General features: G+C 38.5%; 1 protein-coding gene across 2 annotated transcripts in view; it reads right to left on the bottom strand.

Moving 5' to 3' along the window:
- The window catches only part of Plcb1 (phospholipase C beta 1), a 695,339-nt gene that overhangs the window by 482,721 nt on the left and 188,431 nt on the right, over positions 1-24,187 (bottom strand). The gene's annotated exons all lie outside the window — the stretch shown is intronic.

Below are 24,187 nucleotides of genomic sequence, written 5' to 3'. Positions count from 1 at the left end.
GCCCACAGTTTACATCCTTAAATCTACATCCAAAAAGCCAGTGTTCTCAACATGTCTAATGCTGTGATCCTCTAATGTAATTCTACATGTTGTGGTGACTCCCAACCATAAAATTATTTCACTGATACTTCAGAACTGTAATTTTGCAACTGTTATGAATCATAATGTAAATATCTGATAGGCAGGATATCTGATATTTGACACAGGTTGATAATTGTCACTCTAAACCAATTCTTAAATCAAGAGAAACCCAGTCTCTTTGTTCTGCTATTGAGAAGTAACCCTGGGGTCACAGAATGTAGGTGGGGTGTGGGAGAAATCAAAGAGAAGATTAGAGAGGCCAGTAAGAGGAGTTGCTCCCATCACCTCACTCATACCTAATGCATCCGGACAATATACGGACACACATACCAAATTCTGTTGCCAACCTTTGACCACAAATCTCACACTACTGCCCTTTTACATATTCATTACCAAACTTATTCATTATTCAAACAACTATTATATGTAAGTTACTCCAGGACACAAGAAACATGCATACATGATTGCTTTTCTGGAATGCCATCAAGCAGGGGAAGGAACATGAAGAAACAAATATGTATAAGACAAGGAAGAGTATGTTAATGCCACTCTTAAAGTTAACTGCTCTGAGAAGTGAGAAAAGAGGATTTTTTTCCCCCTAAGTACACATGGAGGAATCATTTGCCTTGGGGAAGTGTAAAGTAGGTTCCTCAAATTGGAGAGTGCAGGGGGAGATATATTCCAGATAAGAATGGCCCAGGGGTTTGAGATGGATCTAAGATATTCATTGTCTTCAGAAACTTGGAGCTATAGTCCATGCATGTCGAGTGAAGTAGGAGAGAGGAAGATCAAGGAAAATCCAGGAGCAAAGACTAGCAAAGATGTACACACAGTGGCAGCGCAACAAGGGTTCTGCATGGGTGACCCTCAGTGTCCCGTAGGATTAAATAGTGAATATATTTAGATAAGTCACGGAAGACAACATCAGAGGGTTGGAATCCTTGAAAGTCTACGTGTTGGATAGTGATCATAAGGTTTGTAGCATATGTATACCAGCCAAAGAGCACAGTGATATAAAGAAAAGGACACCCTTAAAGGGCTTGCAAACATTCAACAACTATTTCCCCTTCAAGAGTCAATGGGATGCAGCCATCTAGCCCCCCTCTCCCAGAAAAGACACTATACAGCGATTCCTCTGACAACAAACTCTCTACATAATTTGCAAGAATTATCAAGAATACTAATGCTCTCAGGGAGCTTTCTCTGACAGGTACCTTCCAATTCTGAATGTCTCATCCAAAACAGTTTGATCACTTTTCTAAGGAATGAGTACAGAGTCTACTTGGATACCAAATCCCTCCACTGCATACAAATACATACCAGGTCAAAGAGAACACTTTCTTTTGACTTCCTCTCTTAGAGATGGAGTGAAGATTAGATGGAGGAGGATTCTTCTCATGCTCATTCCATATTGAAAGTTTCCTTTCCCCATCTTAGTGGATTTCTTGGCCTACTCTTCACTGTTACTGACCTGTGGAAATCTTCTCATACCGTTTAGAGTATCATGTGGGAACCAGTCAAAAGGACCTTGAAGGACACTAACATGGATTTTTCTCCTAGGTCCCTTCACTCACAATACTGGAAGTACCTCAAGAGCATTAGAAGAGTGTGCTATCAACTTGACATTCAGTGTTTGGCTTAGACACTTGCATCATGGATCTCTCCTGGAGAAATAATGCACAACCAAATTTGACAAAGTACAAGCCCATGCCCACATTTTCTTCATTTCCACAGTAATGACCACTTTGCCCAGAAGAGAGCAAGGGGTTCCCAATAAAGCCTGTAGAAGTTTAATCTAAAGGAAAGGAACAGTGTGGAGACCTGAGAGACAGGGAACAGAGTGAAGGTTCATCACAGGAGAATTCAGAACTGGACTGCAATGTAAGGAAAGGGAGAGATCAGCAGCAGTGCTTGGTGGTTATGACTTCCTCACTGGGTCTCAAGCCCCAGGCAAACTGCTTTCACTCTTGAGAGTGGTTGATTAGGGAAATCTGTTCAAGAGCAAATGCTCTTCATTAATTCATCTGAACACTGTTTATTGAATGCCTGCAAAGCATAGACGATTCGTGAGGATTCTATCACAAAATGCAAAAGTAGATTGTCCATTTTGAGGCACTTGCAAATAACCCAATCACCCTCTTTTAAAGGAGATACTTCAAAACCCTTGCAGTTCCTGGCTATGGAAGGCTAATCCACAAGGCTGAGGTGGAACTCCTGGCTGTATAGAGGGGAGGGCAGAGGCGGATTGTCAGAGAGGAACAAGCCAGGGGAAATGCATACTGGCAGGAATGATGAAAATAAAATAGTCATGAAACAGACATGGAAAGGCACATCTGTGCTAGTCTGTATCTGCTGAATGACGGTTCCACACAGGTAGACTAAAAACTTTCTGCACACACTCTATACTTAACAAATTTAATGGTAACTTTTTCTGTTCCAAGGCTTTCCTCTCAGTTGATCAAATGGACTGAAACATTGCTTGTTTGTTTACACACAAAAACCCAGGCTGAGTTCACAAAGAACTTAGTAAGCGCCATTACTTTTATATTGACGATAATGAATATTGTTCTCTACTGCCAGCTCCAGAGGAAGCTTCCATTACCCAAGTCGTGGAGCGATAGTTAATGCCAGCTACCCTGGGGATTCATTCTGATACCACAGGGCTAAGAAGCCTCTCACTGGTGTGTAAAATTGTGTGTTCAGGAAAAGCATCCAGGGTGCTATGGGGTGGGTAATGTGGCATGGGAAAGACCCAGGTGGAAGTGCTGTTCACAGGCTCTCTCAGCTGCAAAGGCATGATTAAAATAGCATCCCCCACTTCCATTTACATGCAAAAGCCATTCCTCTGGGGGTTTCCCTGCATCTTATTCTCTACACAATGATGAAGAAAATGAGGAACCCAAGGTACAGGACAACAGAAATGTTACTTCTGTCATTGAAACTTTTTCTAGGTTAATTTCCCCATGTTAATAGTTGTAACAACCCAGTTCATTATGAAACACTGAAGTGGTCCTTTTTCTTAGCTCACTTGAGAGTTGGTGCCTTTTAGATTTGCAGACCTTGCTGAATATAAACTGTACCACCTACTAAGTGGTGACAATGTTTCAAATACCTGTGGCTCTCAGAAGGTAGCCTGAATTCAAGAAACTTGGAAGGCTTAAAGACATTCAGCCTGAGAATCTGATCTCTAATAAACTTCTAATTGGTGCTGATGCTGCTGGTCAAAGGGCAGGCACTTTGAGATGTGCTAATGAACACACACTCACAAGATGCTACTGTTGCAGAAGATTTGTTTAACTATGCAAAGATGTGTTGCATTTGTTTGTGTTGTGAAATATTTATTTAGCTATGTAAAGATGTGTAGCATTTAATGATGTAAAGATGTGCGGCTGTTTTACCTTGCCTACCTAAGGCAGCTGATAGGTCTAAATAAAAAGCTGAATGACCAATAGTGAGGGAGGAGATATATGTAGGATTTCCGAGTGGGGAGAATAGGTAGGAGGAGGAATTTAGGCTTAAGGAAGAAAGAAAAAGAGACACCAAGGAGATGCCAGGGGCCAGCCAGCCAAATACAGAGGAAGCAGGAAAGCAGGACATACAGAATGAAAGAAAGGGGTAAAGCCCCGAGGAAAATCATAGATGAATAGAAACAGGTTAAATTAAGTTAAAAGAGCTAGTGGGGCAAACCTAAGCTAAGGCCAAGCATTCATAATTAATAATAAGTCTCTGTGTCTTTATTTGGAAGTTGGTTGGTAGCCCAAAGGAAACGCCAGCTACAACCTACTGTAAGGCTTCTAGGTGAGCAAGATAGATAAAGGCTATATAATAGTTACACATTGCATGAAGAATCTTTAACTTATTTTTCATTAGTCAATAATACCTATTGAATATAAAATGTGGCTAATAGTGAATAATGTAGGCTTGGATTTGATGTAACTGAGGGAAACTTCCACAATCTCCTAGTTTTGAAAATTCTTTTATATTAAATTTTATCCTTTAAGTGTTCAGAAACTTAAGCAATCATTAAAATGGTTTTAAGCAGTGAAGTAGATGTGTTTTCTTTAAGTTCTAAGGCCATCTGGCTTGCCTAGGTTTGTAAAGGGAGAATGCAGCATCAGACATCTGCTTTAGGCCCACAATGACACCTTCAAAGACTGGACCACACCTCTTAAGACCTCCAGCAAATGCACTAAAATGTTGAGATTTCCCCTCCATTTGTAAGTATGGGTAAAAGTGAAATCAGCAACAAAGGATTGGGGGAATATTGTTTCAGATTTTTGTTTTGAATGCATGCATGATGAGGAAAGGAAGAACTGCCAGCTAAGGGAAGACTGGATGGTCTCAGATGTTTATATTCAGCAGAAAGATTTCAACCCATCAAACCTACTGTGAGGGAGATGAGCCATGAAATCCACTGCAAATTCAAGAAAGACTACAATTTAAAATGTAACTCGTTCCAGCATACCAATTTCTATGCATTGTTACCAAATACCATTAGTCACCCAATATAATAGCATGCTTCAAGTTCACACAATACATAATCAGAACAGCAATTACAGCCATAAACATTTAACAGAGAAGATATTAATGGTTGGGTGTGTAGTGTGATTATGTATACCTCCACATGTGGTATATTCATTAAGCTGTTCAATCTCAATTTACCAAAACTAGCATGAGTTTATGTATTGGCTGCCAAACATCTTTAAAATTCACAATTGGAGAATGTTTTTGGGATCCTACAAAGAGGGGTTTGAACCAAAGAGGCATATGAGCATATACCTGACTCTTTGTTCTTTAGTTCCATTCTGTTTATGAGGGAGCGCCTGATCATGTAGTATAGTTCTCAAAAATCCCTGTACTGTCTCCCTCATAGGGACTCTTCTTTTATTCATCCTGTAGGCATAATTTTTGTCCTTTTGTTTTACAACCAATGGTGTAAGAAAGACCCATGGGAATGAGATGCACCATTCCTGAACAAAGGTGACTGTCTCATATTCTTTATTTAGACACACTGGGTTGAATATAATGAAAGATTCATAAACTTAGAAGGCAGAAAATAGGAGTCATTTCTTGGAACTATTACTTGTTATCAACACAAAGCTAAGCAGTTCATTACAGATGTGTGTGTGTACCAGGCAACCCATGTGGCAAGCAGAGATGCAGATGCCAGCAACATCTTGCTTCTTGGGCTGCTGCTAAATCAACTGAGATATTAAACCGAGATCTCTATTAAGCAAACAAGGGTAACTGCATACATATAAACCCTGATGCTTGTAACATTTCCCATTTTGAACAAAAAGGACAAAGTTCTAGGAGAAACATTGGAAGTTGGAGCATTGGTTACTTTTGTTGTTGTTGCTGCTGTGATAAAACACTATAACCAAAGGCAACTTAAGGAAGAATGGGTTTATTTTGGCATATGGTTTCAGAGAGATGAGTCCATTATGGCAAGGGTTGTGGCATCATGTGGCAGTCACTGGCAGCAGAAGGAATCTTAGAGAGCACATCTTTAGCAGTAAGCATGAAGCAGAGGGGGAATCAAAAGTGGGGAGGGCTTTAGAATTTCAAAAGCCCACCCCAGTGATGCACTTCATCCTTCAAAGCTGTACCTCCTCACAGCCACCACTAACTCAGGGACAAGTGTTAAAATGTCTGAGCTTATGGAGGATATTTCTAATTCAAACTCTATAGTTGATAAAACATATAGAAGAAAAACAGGGAATATATAAGAATAACAAACAATTTCTGAAGGTTAAAGATATTTCATGAAAACCTGAAACAATAAGAAGCTACTTCTAGAGAAAATTGATTTTACCTTCATGTGCCAAAAATTAAATGTAAAATAAGATGAATATTTGCAGTGGAAAAAGAAAACAGAAGATTGTTTCTGTGTTGCAGGTTATATTGTAACTGTCTACTAACATGGAATTTCTGGGCTTTCTTGTGAATATCTTGACAAAGACATTGTGTCATTTCATCTCCACATATCTAGCACTTGGGCTAAGAGTCCAGAGCAGAGTCTGCATTCTACTTTGTTTATGGAAGGAATGATACCCTGCTGAAGATGACAAATACTGTGCAACTTGGGCTTGAATAGGAAGAAAGTATAAAATATCATTAGCTCTCACTTGTACACAGCAAATTAATCTGACAGGTAGTTGTTATGAATAACCAACAAACACAAAAAGTTGGCTGATATAGTGTGTGGATTACTTATTGCATTTCCATGTTTTGAAGACTGTGTTTAGCACTCAGTGCAAAGTCACTTATTCGATTCTGAAGTCTCAATGTTATTCCTAGCCTTACTTCCAAATTCTCTGCCTCAATGATAATAGTCAGAAATATAACCAATATGACAGAAAAATGTGGAAATTAATGTTACTTATATTGTCTTCTCTCTTTTCTTTCCTTGACTATTACTTCTTTTTCAAATATGGGGCATCCACCAAGGACTAGAGCTCATATATTATTTCAAAAGCTAAGATATGTAAAGAGAAGATACCACCTCAACAAGCCAGGCAGCATCTTTAATGCAATGCTAATGGGACTTCTAAACAAGGTACAGATTTTATAGACTTTCTGTTTCACTTGGAATGGGAGATGTTGCAAGCACAGAATAGAGGTTGATAAGCAAAGAAGGCAGAGCCTAGAGAAAAGGGAAACTCTGATGACTAATCATACAACACCCATGGCTAAGGTGGAATCTGTAAACTATTTATGGGTCTGGAAATTTTATTATCTAATTCTTTGTTTAATAATTTTCACTTAGTAGCTGCAGTTTAGCAGATATTCAATACTGAAGATGTATTTTTGAGCAAAAGAACACAATGTTGGTATTCTTTGGGGAGATAGATTTCAGTATGTATCTGTCTTCAACAAATGCTCATTCACAATAAGCATGAATTCATAAAGTGGAGAAATAGGAGCATAAATCGTAGGCATAGATGTCTCCCTGAGAAATTACTGAAATGGTTAATTCATGAAGGAAGCAAAGGGAGATGTTGGTATGAACAGCCAGGAGAACGATAGGAAAAGAAGCCATGCAAGGGCACTGGAGGAGGAACAGATCATATACAGTTTAAAAGAGCCATGTGCTGTAGCAGGTAGTATGGTTAATTCCAGCCTCATAAGGCACTGTGGCAAGTATAAGGACCTGTGTCAGTATTCTAAAAGCATTTATAGCCTCTGTTGCAAAGCATTCATCTAATCAATCTTTATCAATAATAGATCAGGAATCAAATATCGGGGTAAGAACCTGAAAGAACAAAGAAGCAGGTAACAGCTACCAGTCACTTCCCACCTCTACCATTCCTACATCCAAAATGGCCGAGATTCTCTCTCAGCCCTCCTTTACTACTTCCTGTCTCCTCTCTGTCTACAGTCCTCCAAACCTCTATGGTTAACTTAGAACAGTACACTATGAATATGTATTACTCTCATTGGTTAACAAAAGCTGATTGGCCAATAGTCAGGCAAAAAGTATAGGCAGAGTGATCAAACTGAGAATGCAAGGAGAAAGGATGGCAGAGTTAGAGTCGAGAGGAGATGCAGAGAAGTAAGATGAACATGCCATGCTAACAAAGGTACTGCCACACAGCAGAGTGTAAATAAGAAATATGGATTAAATTAAAATGTAGGAGCTAATTAGTAATAAGCATGAGCTATTGATCAAACATTTACAATTAATATAAGCCTCTGTGTAGTAATTTGGAAGTGGCTCCCAGGACAGGAAACTCTGCCTATATTGTTCATTGGAAGATAACATTTCTGCCTCAAAATACCCAGTTTCACAATATTTGTAGTAGATTAGTCCCAGAACCTCCATGGACACCACTATTTACAGATGTTCATATCCTTTACATAAACTATGAAGTATTTGCATGTAACCTAAGCACACCCTCTCTGACACTTCAAATCTTCTCTAGCTTATTTATAATGCCTGAGGAAATAGAAATACTATATAAATCATTGTTAAACTACATTTTGGGGAGAATAATTACAAGAAGTAAGTCTATACCAATTCAGTATATCGATTCATAACTACTATCTTTTGGAGTGCTTTTGATCCATAGTTGCTTGTGTCCTGTCCAATGATGTACAACCCAGGAACAGAAAGAGGTGACTCTAGTTAGGAGTTCTAAAATGACTTGGTCTTCATGGTAGTTTGTTATCTGGAGTGAGCAGAAAAGGATGAACTGCAAGGAGTCAGATGATAATCCAGAACACCTTCTTATAACCAATGCTAAGAAAAAGTCCATCTGTGAGGAGGCAACTAATTATTACTGTTAAAAGCTGTTGAGAGCAAGTCAATGAGACAAAAATTGAAGTTTATTGCGATGGGATTAAAGTTTCTCCATCACTAAAGGGGGTGATTGTATAAACAATGTATTTATCACTACCAACAGTAATAGTAATTAGAACTATTAAAAAGAGAAACCAAAGATATTTATGCCAAGAAAATGTAGGAGATGATCTGCAGGTGTCACCTCATTAAGCAGTGCAACACCTGTATCTAATTCTTTGGCAGATGAGAGAACTAACAAATATGCCACTACTCTTGACCAACTGGGTAATTTCCTCACAGATTCCAACATTTTTCTTACTTGTAGCAGGAGAAATGTTAAGGTAGCCTCATGACATCTGTGCTTTTCTATAATCACTCCTATTCAAGTACAGACAGAAACACACTGGTTTCTAACCAGGAGAGTATGGCAGGGGCGGGAGACTATTATGCTCACGGTGATGCTGGGAGAGATGACAAAGGTAAGATGGTTTTGCAGGTATGATGAAAGCTTTCAATCCAATGACTTAACCAAACATGCTATCTAGGTGTCTTTTCAGAAGACCTAGAAGTGAAAGACTGATAGGAACAGAGGTTCTGTCTGGCCTGATGGTTATGTTGTATACTATCTAATAAAAAGAAAATCTCTAGAACAGTGGTTCTCAACCCGTGGGTCAAACCCCCACAGGGGTCACATGTCAGATATCCTGCATATCAGATATTTACAATTCATAACAGGAGCAAAATTAAGTTACGAAGTAGCAATGAAATGATGTTATGGTTGGGGGTCCCACGACATGAGGAACTGTATTAAAGGATTGCAGCGTTAAGAAGGTTGAGAACCACTGGTCTAGGATATAGGGAACTTAGCTGAAAAATGGTGAGGAAGTGCATTTTGGCAACCACCTAACCACGGTAGCAAAATCAGAGCTCAATGTGCAGCAGCCACCGTGAAGAACGTCTCCTTGCATCCTGGCAAGTCCCCAAACAGGTGTGATTCTGGTTGACTGACACTGTAAGAGAAATGTTTGCCACTAATGTGTGATAATTAGTCATGAAGCAGGAAACAACTAATACACTACTCCCAGGTAACATTTCAGATGAGAGCAATGACTTTATTTTTACCTTATTTAGCTGACATTATAAAAAACCGAGGAAAGGGTATATAATCACCATGAGATACCTATGTCTATTTTAAAGATGACTAATTTCAGGAATATGGGGAGTCTTATAAACAACACATTTAAGTTTATTAGTTCTTATTACCAGGTAGCTCACAAAAGGATATGCCCTGTTTGATTCTGGGTGGGGGGAGAAGAAATGCTACATTTGTTAAGGACTCAAGTAATAAACAATAATATCAATGTCAAATAGGATTACATTCATACAATCGTCTGTTACTTCCTGTGCCTGAAGAATTTACTCATTTCATGCTAATCAGATTAAGGGATAATAGCATCCATCATTTTGTAAATGGTTTCTTGAGTGCTAGAAACTATTTCCATGAATATTTTGGGTAAGCACAGAATCCAATTTCCATAAAAGGTCTTTTGAAAGAAATATGAGAGGCTATAGACTTATCATGGAAACAAGCTGCTTCCACTTGTGAATTCCAGATGATTTCAACTGTAGCCAGATTGTCTTTTTAAGTCATCTAAAATGTTATCTCTTGTCTATACCTATTTCACTATGGCTGAGCCAGCCAGCAACATTTTTTTTTATCTGACCATGGAAGCTGCCTCTGTTCTTCAATCTTACCTTAATATAACAGAACATACAACTTACCACATGCCACTTATACTATTTAAATGCCTTCATGGCTCCAGAGCAGGGTTTCTGAGAATGTAGTCCACTGACCTAGGACACCAATACCACTTGAGAACATGTGCAAAATACAAAATTTTTGTCCACTTCTAGACCTCTAGTATTAGAAGCTGTGGGGTGGAATCCAACAATCTTTTAACTAAGCCTCTGGGTAATTCAAACACAATGCAAGGTTTGAGAACTTCTGCCCTAGATCTTAAATAGAGACAACAACTGCCCACAGAGAAGCCTAATTAAGTAGGGCTAGGTAGGACATTCAGACTCTTGGACGGGCTACCTTTATTCATTAATGAAAGAATTGCACTAGAATACTTCCAGCAATGAGGGGACTGTGAGCACCAACAGTCTGGAAAAGTTTGCTTTAGATGTCTCTGTGTTTCAGCCGCAAGCGTAACCTTGCAGATTAAAGGGATCATTTCTACGCTGAGCCCCGGAGGCCGCGCAGAATCAGAGTCACATTCTAAGCATGGTTGGCTTAGTTCCAGATGTTCTGATTCAACCCCTGTGCATGATACTTCTGGGCTGGAAAGCAAATACACTTCCCCTTCTCTCTAGTTACAGAATCAGGGCATGTCTGGTGATCCCTGAAGTATACATAAATGGCATCCAGCCTCGCCTTACCTTTGCAGCCACTTGGTGAAATCTACCTGGATAGTCTAACTTTCACCTTCAGGTATTTCTTTAAAAATAGACACTACACATTTTTCAGCACTAAAATTTTTTTCATCCATTGAGTCTGAGTTTCAGCCATGGCAGATTCCAAGGTACTTTTTATCTATATGACATTTTGAGGAGTTAATCTATTTAAGTTGACATATATATTTCATAATGGTCCTTTTTCCTTTGCCATGACTTGCTACTTAAGATCATTCTGAGTTTTCTGGCAAGGCAAAGGAATCAAACCGAGTCTTTTCCAAATGCTAATTTGTGCCATATGGAGTTGGGAATCTAATGGGGAGGATGAGGCTTAATGAATTTTCCTGAGGAGAGCATTCAGAGTCAATCAATATATCGGCCCTAAGGTTCTCCCGAAGTACTGTGAATTTAAAAGTGAACTTTCCTTTTGATTCAACTGTGGATCAGCCTCAGCCCTAATGCAGCACAAAACAAACCAAGCTGTTCATACAAAGCACTCCGGAAAAACTCAAGTAGTCCCACATTGTGTTTCATGTATTCAGGACATTCTTTCGGTTGCTGCTCACCTGGCTCCCTGCCTGGCCCCTTTTCTAGCCAGACACCACCTCCCACTGTCTGTTTTACTCTCACAACAGGGCATTTGTGATCTGTGACTACCTTTGGCCTGCTAGACACACTTCACTGAGGGGTAGAGACAGGAGGACATGCTGGAAGACGGTGGACCTTGCAGCACACTCCGAGCTTTTGACTGGCAGGTGCAGAAGCAGGATGCCTGGCAACCTGGCCATAGGGCAGAACAAAGTTCCTGGTACAGATTCTAGAGCTCCCAGGAGGGCATAAATTAAACCAGAGCTCTGGCAGAAAGTTCGGCCTTGCCTGATCCCCACTTCCACCCCCTTGCCCAGCTTCAGCAGCTCTTACTTCCTGGTATCCCTCCCTGAATACACCTTTTAGATACAATTCCTTGCATGGGTTGGAAAGTGATCAGTCTGGAGAACAGATCCCTTATCATTTATAACTAGTTTAGAAAGTAATGTTAAACTGGAAACCAGCCAGCCAGAATCATACACATTTATTGCTATTAATCATTTTTCTTTGTCTTACTCCATTTCTGCATGTTTTAAACCTTCATTATTATATGCCCACTTAATGAGAATTCCGAGTCTGAATTCTGTCCAAGTTCTCTGCACTTCACCTTGTATCATTCTTAGATTATAAACTATTTTGACCATTCCCAAGAAGTAGACACATGGAAACAAGTTACACTCTAATGTGCAAACACCTTTATCAAAAGCATAGCCACATCACTATTTAAGAGGAGGAGCTTGATTTTAGAGGAGGAATATTTCCCACTAAGAACATCAAAGCTATAAAAAGCATTCATTTACCTAATCCCCAGTCAGACTTAATTTTGTCTTATTCAGAGCTAAAAGGAAACATATTCATATACACTGTGTGACTCCCTCCTTGCTAAGGATGGATTTCAGTTTCACCACCCACTCTGATGTCTCTTTGAAAAAAATCAGAACATAATGGTACACAAATGGTATCCAAAGCTGAATAAAAAGGATTCATGGGTAGCACTAACTGGACTTGGTGGATGATCAAAAACAAAGATACAGGAAGTTGGGAAGAGAAGGTGTTAGGGGGACATGGGGAAGCTGGAGAGGCAGATGAAGGGTAGATAAATAAGCTTGTGTACATGTCCAAATTCTCAAAAATAAAGAAAAATACTTTTTAAACTTCAGCAGAAAATTAAGATCCTTTTAAAAAACATATACAAGCTGTATTTTTCTAGGTGTTTTTTGGAAATACTATTAATTTTGTATTGTTGCTTATTAGGAAGGGAGTGAATAGTGATGACTGAACCTGAATGGGATGGGGGAAGAGGAGCAAGCCAGCTCAGGGAGAATGAAAGTAAAAAGTTTAGATTCAAAACTGCAAAAGTACAAACTTTAAATGCTCTCATCATGGGAAGCTGGGATGTACAGGAGGCCATGGAGTCATTCATTAGCTTGATAAAATATATACATAGCAACACATTGTATTAAATCAATACAATTACTTGTTTGTCAATTAGAGACATATGTATATACAAACATGAACACAGAAGCAATAACAATTAGTGAAAAAAGAGGCCATGAATTAGAAGAAGAGTGAGGAAAGGCATATGGGAGAGTTTGGAGGGAGGAAAGGGAAAGGAGATATGGGGTAATTATAACCTCAAGAAAAAGATTAGTAAGTTTTTGTTTTTAGGCAAACTCTGTAGGAAAAACAAAAAGGACCTGGTAATCATGCAAGGCTCAAACTCAACATTTACTGACTATGATTCAAGGCAATGCAAGTGTATACATAAAAGCTCTAGGGGTGACAGAATCAGCTGGCATGGCACAGGGTCTGAAGACAGAAAAATTAGGATGACAGCTCCTCAAGAAATAAGACTGTAGTAGCCAATGTAGAATGAGGAAGGGAGGGTTCAAGATCTTATAGAGTTAATTAAAAACAGATGCATTTTAAAGAATGTAGAAATTTCCATCTTCAGAGGCTGATGTGGACACCTTTGGGAGGTGGGCAGTGGTTTAGCACCAGAGAGGAGAAAGTGAGTAGTTTCTCATACCGTCCTTGAACTTCTACATAGGGAATCATGGAACTGCTCCCATCTGCCCTAGTGACAATGAGAAAGGAAGTAATAACTCTTTGACAAGACCTAATGTTTGCTCCAATTACTGCCCAGAACAGGAAAGCCAAAGAAAACAAACAAGGGCAACTAAAAGAAGACAAGTGTCTTCCTCAGCACGCCCTTGACTTGACCTTTAGGAGGAGAAAGCTGAGAAATTCTCACATTCATGCCCTTCATTTGAATATGCTGAAAAATGACATCACCAGGCACTTTATTTTCATCAACTGGTGAGAAGCATAGAGTCATTCAAAAACTAAAGAATGGAAAGTTGGAAAAGAGTAAAAGATTTAAGGAACCAGACTTAGTACAAGTGGCAGAGACCAGAAGGACTTGAGTAAAATTACACTCCCCTCCCCCCCAAAAAATCACACAAAGTAAATATCACTGGGGCAGGGTTTAAAAAAAACTCACAATAAAAAAAAATACAGACAAAGGTTTAAGAGAGGTTTATCTCCTATTACATTCTGTGCTTTTCTATTATATGTATAAATTACTACTGGAAAGAAAGAATGAGAGGAGAGAGGAGGAACTGTGGTATGTAAGCGCTAGCTGTGCAAACTCTCAGCCCAAGCCCTTCATGCTGGGGTCAGCCAAGGGCTTGTGTCCCTGCATGCAGGCAGGGGTGATGGCAAGTGTGAATGGTGTAGGCCAGGAGAAGGGGAAGCCGGCTTTCAAGATGACCTGCTCATCTACACTCTTGAAGGCTGACTAATGGTGGTAGCAGTTATTACAACATGGTCCCCTGAAAATCTGCTCTGACTGAACTGATCAGTGTACTTCACATTGGTGTTCTGCACACACTCAGACCTGAACTTCCCCTTGTCACAACAGAGGAGCACTCTGAGAACAGAGACTTCATTGAACGATGCCACAAAGTCAAGTATAACAAATAAACGAAGTCCTTGGATGACTTTTCTCAAACTCTAAACTGGGTGATGAACTAAGAAGCATTTGATGGTGGAAATGTTCCCCAAAAAAGTTGGCATAGGCACAGTGCCAAAGAGAATTTCTTTGTATTTTCTTCTTCTTTTCAATTAAAAATGTTGTTCATTTTTAACAACATCCTTGTAAAAAGATAGCTAAGGGAAAATAATCACTATCTTAGATCGTCACCAAAGATAAAACAGTGGGAAGAAAGAGTCACTAGCATGTCCAGTTGCTGTGAGGTGTTTTCTGACTCCAGATCACAACCTCTAAGCAGAATTCTACTGACTACTCTCAGTGATCAACTCTGGATATGAGTCCTATGTGTTGATTCTTTGAACTTTCAAAAGAGGATCTATTTTGATTTTGTATCTATTCATTTCACAACTTATAATGTCGTGATAAAAGTACTTTATCCTCTAGAGTTTCGAACAACTGAATTTTATAATCTCTTCGGCAGACTAAATATCGACTGGCTTCACTGTCATCCCTCTGTGTATAATTTTTCAAAAGAAATGAAAGTAATAACTCATGAATCCTTAACATAGGTTTCAAGTTCCCAAGAGGACAGATCACCATTTTCAATATTGAAGAATGTATTTCTTACAGTGCAGATAAAAGTAAAGCATAATAATAAATCTTCCCTAGAATTATTTCCCATGCTTTAAAAAAGTAAATACAAGGACTGGGAATGTAACTCTGAGATGTAGCTCAGTGACAGAGCACTTCTCTGGTCCTGGTTCATCCCAGAATTGTAGGTATGAGGAGAGTGAGAAAAAAGAAAGGAAAAGTAAAAAGAAAAAATCCTATTTAGTTCAAACATTGGACTACTCTTTAGTGAAACTATTCTATCTTGACTTTTCTTGAAATTTCTGTCATTTTCTTGTTCTTTCTGCCTGCCTAGCTCTGACCTTCTCATTCTTACCTTCTTACTTTTCTATGGATCCATTTCCTTCACTTAGGCCTCATTAAAAAAAGAAAAAAAAAAGAAAAAAAAGTTTTTCACTTCCTGGGTTATTTGGCTTTCAGTCACAAGTCAGATGAATCACATTTGCTCTATGTGGGTCAGTCAAAATTAAGTACAGAAATCTCTTAAGTACCAAAATTGGTCCTATTCTGTCTTATGATTATGGAATTAAATTAACCTGAGTCTTAAGCACTGTATGTCTTTCGGCGTTATTATTTTTTTATTACAAAAGCTAGGCCACATCAAATAGTCCAACCTCACAGAAAGTGCATAGATTTCATAACTTGCTCCTTCATTCCTCTGTTATTATCTGACAGGAACCTCTCAGAGTGTAGTACTTCACCCAGTGTAGTGGATCATTTGGGAGCTTGTTAGAAACTCATATTTCTGGGTCCCACCCAAACCCCCTAACTTGGGACTCCATGGGGCTGGAACCAACAGTCTGGGTCTTAACAAAACCCTACAAATGATTTATGTATATCTTTCAGTTTAAGAATCTCTGGGCAGGCAATTATGATTGCTGACAAACATGAGCCATACTTGGGTTTCTTCTGAATAACTACCTTACTGAAAAGTATTTAGAAAAACATGGTATCCTCTTGATGATCAGCTGCTGTTCTTAAACAAAATGTATAACTGAAAATTGATATGAGAAAAAGTATCTGTGCAAATACAAAGAAAATTAATTCCAGATACAACAGAGTCTGACTTTACATTGTGCCCATTCTGCAAGTCTGTTTTCAAAGAACAAGGATGTAGCTTGAAGAGGCTCATTGTCTCATTAAAAGCTATCTATGGGGCTCCAGTGCTTCCTTTAACATCATCTCAATCATCATATATAAATATTCCTGGATGCTTTAAAAACATGTTTTGATCAACATGGAAAACTGAAGGGTAAACTGTCACCATTCAAATGGTGACACTTCATCATAATGACTATTCTCTTTTCCCCACACAGGGATATAGATTTTCACAATAAATTCTTGACGGGCTTATGCATATCTTAAGGCAGAGGTAACTCACTGACCACCAATATTGGCACTTTGCCCTACATACTGTAGAGAACTGTGAGGAAATTCTTTCTCTATTGTGAGCTGTGTTTCCCAGCACCCCTGGCATTTCTGGGCATGTGAAATAGTGTTCACAAATGAAACAGAATGCAAGAGAGATGAGGGTCAAGTCTGGTCTTATTCTTTCCTCTTCTTTCTTTGAGTGAAAGATAAAGAGACCCTAGAGAATGCTGCAGATTAGAGTCTATCTGAATCATCAGTAGAAGAAAGCTACCTTTTATGAGGACCACCGATCCTAGACTATTTAGTATACGAGAAATGCTTTTGTGTTTGTTAATTTGTTTAAACCTTGAACTTTAGGTTTTTTTTATAGGAGGTATGATACTCTAAATAATTACAGGGTACATATAAACACTTTTTAAAAAATGATAGATGTCATAATCTCAGGTCATAAGAAAAACCATACACATATAGAACACTGGGAAATGAAAAACTACCTTAGAGGAGAAGAAAAAATTTTATCTCCATGCTTTAGAGATGAAATTGAGACCACTCTGTGTCAAATGTTTTGAGATCCATACTCAGTTACTTGTGTAACTTACAGTTTACTGTGTAACTAGAGTCTCTGACCCCCAGAAGCCTCAATACATTGGTTAACTCACTGCACGGACTAGATAAAGACCTGTGAAATATAGAGTCAGCACCCCTTCTTAGTATTTATGCTTATGCTCACAGATTGGCTGTCAGCTTTGCCCAGTGCATCTACTTTTTGCAGTGGGTAGGGATTATTTTAAGCACTCATAACTGGTCAAAGTCCTGAGAATTAGTGAATGCCAAGTGCCCAGCTATAAAGAGGACATATGTATGACTCTCTCCAAGGCTTAGAGAAGATCACAAAAGACAGAACAGAAAGATGTAAGAGCTGGTGGTGGGGTAGGGTGCTATGGAACACTGTATTCTGGGCATTTCATGGCCATCACACTCTTAAATTTACAGTAGCTTTGACTATCTGCAGGGAACTGGGTCTGTCAACATCCTGTCATGGAGAAGAAAGGACTTGTCCCTTCCTCCCTAAGGATAGAGACAGCTGATGGTTGGTGGAAGGAGGAGATATTTTCTTCAGTGGTATAGCTACTAGTAAGGTACTTGTGGTCTTCTAGATCATCTCTCACCCAAGCTACTATAAACACCTCTAATGAAACTCATAGGGAAGAAAAAAAGAAGGGGGAGGGTAGGCAAGAGAAGGAAAAGGAGGAAGGGGAGAAGGAAGAGGACAAATAAAGAACATGAGGACCATAGGAAGTAAAAGAAGAGATGTTTGGAAGAGGAAGGGTAATCAATGTGAAAGGAAGAGGGACAAGAGAGTAAGAAGTGTGGATATGATTAAAATAGAGTCACACACATGTATGCAAATATCATATAAGCATTATTATATATTCTGATTGTGGAGGTTTGAAAGAAAATGGCCCCCAAAGGGGCTGGCAATATTAGGAGGTATGGCTTTGTTGGAGTAGGTGTGGTCTTGTTGGAGGATGTATGTCACTGTGGAGGCAGGCTTTGAGTTCTCATATGTGCTCAAGCCACCCACAATGTTCAGATCACTTCCTGTTGCCTGTGAGTCAAGATGTAGGACTCTCAAGTACTATGTCTACCTCCATATCACCATGCTGCATCATGATGATAATGGACTAAACCTCTAAAACTGTAAGCCACCCAATTAAATATCCTGGTGTCTCTTGACAACAATAGGAACCCTAAGATACTGATATACACTAATAAATCATGAAAAAGAAAAATATGGAAAACATTCACTAACATATATAATATTTACTAGGTTTACTTAAATGTTATGGTCTCCTTGAAGACTGCTGCTATATTTTTGTGCATATATAGACATTTTTAATGTTCCTAATTAATCTGAACCAGTGACTGGAAGCAAAGATCTTGAGTCAGCTCTGTAGTGGGAAGTAAGGATACTGACATCCAATCATGTTGAATGATTAACAATAATGTATGAGGCAGACACAGTGCAATACCAAGCTTCCCTCTCCCAGGAGACTCAAGTATATAAAGCCTCTAACTTTTGGTTGGTCTCTCCATACTGAACACCAAATTTAATTTCCTCAAATAATTTTTCTTTGTTTTTCCCATGGTATTTTGTGGGTTTAGGTATGTAATATTTACAAGTGAAGAAACAGAGTCTAAATGCTGAGCACTACTGTGTGCTCAGCAGAAACCTGATAAAGTGGTAGGGTCTCACCCGCCAATCTTTCCAATCACCTTACATTCTTCCTATTTTTTCAAATGTCATTTTCAGTCCTTCTGTAGTCTCTTTTCTCTGTCTTAGGGGTTTTGAAAGTTTTTATTGTAATAAAACACACTCAACTCACAAATTACCATTTTAATCATTTTAAGTCTACAAATCAGTGATATTAAGTGCATTCAGACCACTATGCAGCCATCACTGTCATAGTCCTCAGGGTCTTTTATCTTCTCAGACTGAAATTCTGCCCACATTAAGTAATAACTCTTCACTATTTGCTCTCCAACCTAGCTTTTGACAAACTACATCCTACTTTCAACCTTGGTCCATTAAAAGACAAAAAAAATTTCATTTTTTAATGGTTTGGAATTTATAGAGAATCATGGCATTATAAATAGATGTACACAGAACTTCTGTATATCAAATTCAATGGTCCCTATGGTTAATATGTTATATTAGTATGGTAATTAGCTGTAATTAGTAAAGTGACATTGAAACTTTATCTAAAGTTCATCTTTTATTCATATGTCCTTCACCTGACCCATTATCGTTTTTCTGCGACACAATCCCATTCAAGATGACATTACAGTCATTTTCCTATACTGTTAGTGTTTCACATGCTTTCCTTGTGTTTGATAACCATGACAGTTGACATCCACCTCTACCTTTACCTTTTTCTCTCTCCACACCCAGGGCTACCCAGTGCTAAGCAATTCTCTAACATTGATCCACACCCAAGCTCTTAAAAAACCATCCCACTGCATCCTATCTAAGGTACTTGTCATCGGTATTGGCTCTCTCCCTGCCTAAGGCTATTTTTTTACAGACTTCTCAAGTCTAAAGCTATTCATTGTATCTCCATTTAGAGTATATTTACTAGAAGGAAAAAAAGCTCTCAGAAACCTCATTTAGAAGCTAGGAAGTTATTCACCTTGAGTGACATTTGGTAGATCAATTATTTGGGATTATTCTGTTTGGGGAAGTTATCATTCTTCGAAACCATCTGTTTATTTTATTTCATTGAAAATAACAGCATGGGCTCACCAATATTCACCTTACACTTTGAGGTAAAACCCAGTATTAGATTATTTAGTTTGATGCTTTAAAGTCTTTCAGCTCTGGGAATACCCACTGACTCTTCATTGACTCCTGTGTCCTTTTGTTCTATCTTTCTTGCAGTGCTTTTGAGTACTTTCTTTCTAACATTGGTAGATACTCCAGCATTATATTGCAAATGCCTTCTTCCAGCTTTCAAGTCAATTATTTCTCCTTGGAAACTGATATTTGAAACTGACATGATGTGGCTGGACCCATTCATTTCTACTAAGGTACCATAGCTTTTAGGTCTGCTCAGTGTATAGAGGTTGAAAATGTCTTAATTAACTCTCCCACAATCCCCTACATCTACAACTGCTTCTATAGTTATCCATCTGCTTAGATATAAACTATACATGGATTTACATCACTATCTACAACTATAGTCCATGAAGACATGTGTCATTCTAGGCCCTTAACGGACAACTGCACATCTCCACAGTGATAAACCTTGATTCCACAACCAGGTAACCACTGAATTACTAACTTCTAGTACACAGTACAGTGGTCTTGGAATTGTCAACTCCCATCCTCATGGGAAACAACTTTTTTGTGTTTTTGGTTTTGGTTTTTCAAGACAGTGTTTCTCTGTGTATCCTTGGTTGTCTTGGAACTAGCTCTATAGAACAGCCTGGGCTCGAACTCAGAAATCTGTGTGCCTCTGTCTCCTAAGTGCTGGGATTAAAGGCATTCACCACCACCGCCCAGTGGGAAACAACTTTATTAGCTGGGTAACTTTGTTTTGGGTTTTATAGATTCCATTTATTTCCAAAACTACCTAAGTTGGAAAATTTTCCCTAACTCCCTTAAGCAAAGTTGTTTCATTTATCTGTGAGATAGTTGAAAACGTACTACAATCTGCACTCTCTCCTAAGATGCCTTTGGTCTCCAAAATGATGTTTAAAAATCTGAATTCACTAAGGTTCCTTCTTGGTGCTACACAGTACCAAGGACTTTTATAAACACACAGTGCATGTACCTGTAATTCTGGTAGTACTACACATTGACTCCTACCCTAAGAATATCCATTGTGTTTCATCTTTTCAGTGCCTTTTACACTTTGGAGCAACTAACAATCACCTTCCCATCTCTATGCCTGTGTATGTTACAGAATGCCACACAAATGAACTCATTAAAAAAATACAGCCCTTTCAGACTGGCTGACTTTCCTTCAAGTTCATCTAGGTGCCTATGCAGATTGATACTCACTTCTCATTTATCATTGACTACCATTCTATTCAATTCTCCTAGTTTATGCATGCAGCCATTGAAAAAGGCCTTTGCTTCCAGTTCGAGGCAACAAAGAATAAAGCTTCCATAAACATTTCCACAAAGACTTTCGTGTGGACACAAATTTTCACTTTTACCTACAAACATAATTGTTAGATCAGGTGCTAAGAGAGTAATTAGTTTCAAATTGTCTTCCAAAGAGTGACCACTGCATCCTCACAGGATCTGCTACTGTCTTGCTTTGCCATTTTGAAAATGTAGTGATATTTCAGAGGGATCTTAATTTATAGTTTATTTGTGACAAATGATGCTGAGCATCTAGTATCCCCTCTTGTAAATTTTTAGACTACTTTTTTATTGTTGGTTATTAATCTTTTGCATACTCTATATAGAATTCATTTATCAGAAAAGTTTCCAAGCATCTCTTCGTGGCTCATGTTGTTTCACTTCATTCTTGCAATGATAATTTGCACAGCACCAACGCTTCACTTTAAATCTAGTTGTTCAAATTTTTCTTTTAGAAATCATACTTTTGATGTTAAGCTAAAGTCCAAAATCACTCCGACTTTGATTATGTATGAACGGGGGTAGGGGGAGCAGGGGATCAATTATGGGGGCATTCCACATCATTTTCTGAGACAGGGACTCTCACTTGACCTGGAGCTCACCAAGTAGACTAGGTTGGTTGAACAGAGGGTCCCCAGCTTCCACCTGCTACTGCCTCCCCAGTGTTGGGTTTAAAAGCATGCACCACCACACTCAGCTTTTCTACATGGGTTCTGGAGATCAAACTCAGGTTTGTTTGAGTAGCAAGTGCTTTTCTGACTGAGCCATTTCTCTGGCACTAATTTTGTTTTTGTAAGACAGGTTTTATTGGTTTGCATTTTACATTTATGCCTGTCACTCATTTCTAGCTAATTGCAACTCATTTGAGTTAATAGTTTGTATAAGGTATAAACTCCATGATTGAGTTTCATTTATGTTTGCATATGGGCACCCATTTATTCAAACACTATTTGCTGTATAGACTTGTGTCTTTATAAAAACTTGCTTGCTGTATTTATTACTTCCCAGTGACCTATATGTCCAGTTACATTCACCAAATTATTCTTTCTTTGTTATTGTAGTATTATAGTAACTTAAAAATCAGGCAATGTATCTTATTCAGCTTTAATTTTCCATTTTAATAGTGGACTGGGTAGAGTCAGTTCTTTGAATTAGTATATCATCCTAAAATCAGTTTATCAGCATGTAAAAAAATGTGTCCTGAAACTTTGACTTGGCTTGCATTGAATGTATAGTTTAACTGGGAAAAGGCATCTTTACAATATGGAACCTTCCTCCCCCATAAACATGAAATAGCTCTAAAATCTGATCTATCTCCTTTGACTTCTTTTACAGTATGTTGTAGTATTACATACACATCTGACTGAGATAGCTCACTAAATCTATCCACAAGAAATTTCTTTTTGTGTGTGCATGCTATTTCAAGTTCTAGTGGTTCATTCTCGGTATATAGCTAAATAACTGATTTTTATCAGTTGATTTTAACCCTAAAATCCCAACGAACTCGCTATCTGCTCTGGATAATTTGTTACAAACAGACCTTTTGGGTTTTCTTACACAGAATTTTCTGCCATGTATATAAAGGCATTTTTATTTCTGCCTTCCATTTGGGTCACTTCATGCTCTGATTCCTCTGCTTTTCAACTGGATCATATTCAAGTCTTTCATCACACTCCATCTGACTCTCACATTTCTCCTTCTCAGAGTCTGGACTGTCCACCTAGTCCTATATAAACAGCTTGCCACATTTCCCAGTATTACACAGCTCCTTTCCAGGCACACCCATGCTCAATCTGTATGTATTAAGTGCCCTTATTATCCCATCATCAGTAGCAATGCTACCAGCAAGTAAACAAGCTACCTGCCTCTCCACTCATCTCATTTGAAAACAGAATTGCAAGTAGAGCAAAGACCGTAAAGACTCATAGAAAATCTAGAGGCCGATTGCATGGTTTTCCTGCAAATGCAGCCAGTAGAATAGCAGAACTACCTTGGTTACCAATGCATTTCATCACAACCAGATAAGGGTTGTCCATCTGTCAAAGGTCCTTGAGCACTGACTGTGACTATGACAAGAGCTACCTGATTTGCTTTTTCTTTCAATCCACAGTCTTTTCTCTTGCTGCCACCTGTCTAATCTTTCCTTTTAATCTTCACAACTGGGTTCTCTGCCTAAATTCTTATGTCTTTGCTGCTCCTTTAATCTATTAAGGGTCTTATTATCTTTGTTAAGGGTCTTATTTTATTTGTTAATCTTTTGATTCCTGTACTACTGATTCTATTTGCTTGGATTGTTTCCATGGAGTGTTCATAGTTTATATGCACATAAGCATTTGCTTATGGATGGATTAATAATGTGGATATGTGTATACTTATTGAATGTTCTATTTCTTCACATTAAAGAAAGCTGCTTAAGAACCAAAATTCCATTTCATATTTATTAGCAATTAATACACAACCAATTACATTTGGTGACTGCTATCTGTTTTAAGTAAAGATACTGCCCTAGTTTTAGCATAACCGAGAAAATAACTATTGAATATGAATTAAAATAATTGTATCCTGCTTCTAATCATATTGGATATGTTCTAGTTTGGTTTAAGATTACCACTAAGTCAATAAAACGGACAAAATCAACAGTGGTTTAGACAACTTCAGACCTATTTCTCTCCCACATAAAAGTGTGGAGGTAGAATTCCAAGTGTGGTGAGGATACATAATGAAGTTATCTGGTTCTGGCTTTTTCAGCCCAACAGTCTCTCCTACTTTAGAGTTGGGTATTCAGATATCACTTACACTCACATTATTCTGGGCTGCAGCAGACAAAGGTAAAGGAGGCACATGCCTCTTCCTCTAGGAGGAAAATGTCCTGAAATCCCCATAGGATCTCATAGGTACACCTCACTGCTTGATGCGGATGCTGGAATGGTGGGAAGAATGGACGCCAGGTCTACTGTCCAGAGACTACTTCTATCTAGAGTAAGGACATTTATTTCTGCAAATGTTTGGAGGAATGTAATCTGCACACTTCTTAGGAATCAGAGATCATGGAGTTACTAAGTACAGCTTCACCTCTGCAGGATAATTCTACCGAGAAACTTGCTTCCTAGGCTTCTCATCCCCAGAACAG

This window comes from Peromyscus maniculatus, chromosome 4 (assembly GCF_049852395.1).
Source record: "Peromyscus maniculatus bairdii isolate BWxNUB_F1_BW_parent chromosome 4, HU_Pman_BW_mat_3.1, whole genome shotgun sequence".
In the NCBI taxonomy this organism is placed as follows: domain Eukaryota; kingdom Metazoa; phylum Chordata; class Mammalia; order Rodentia; family Cricetidae; genus Peromyscus; species Peromyscus maniculatus.
This window is presented reverse-complemented; position numbering and strand designations above follow the sequence as displayed.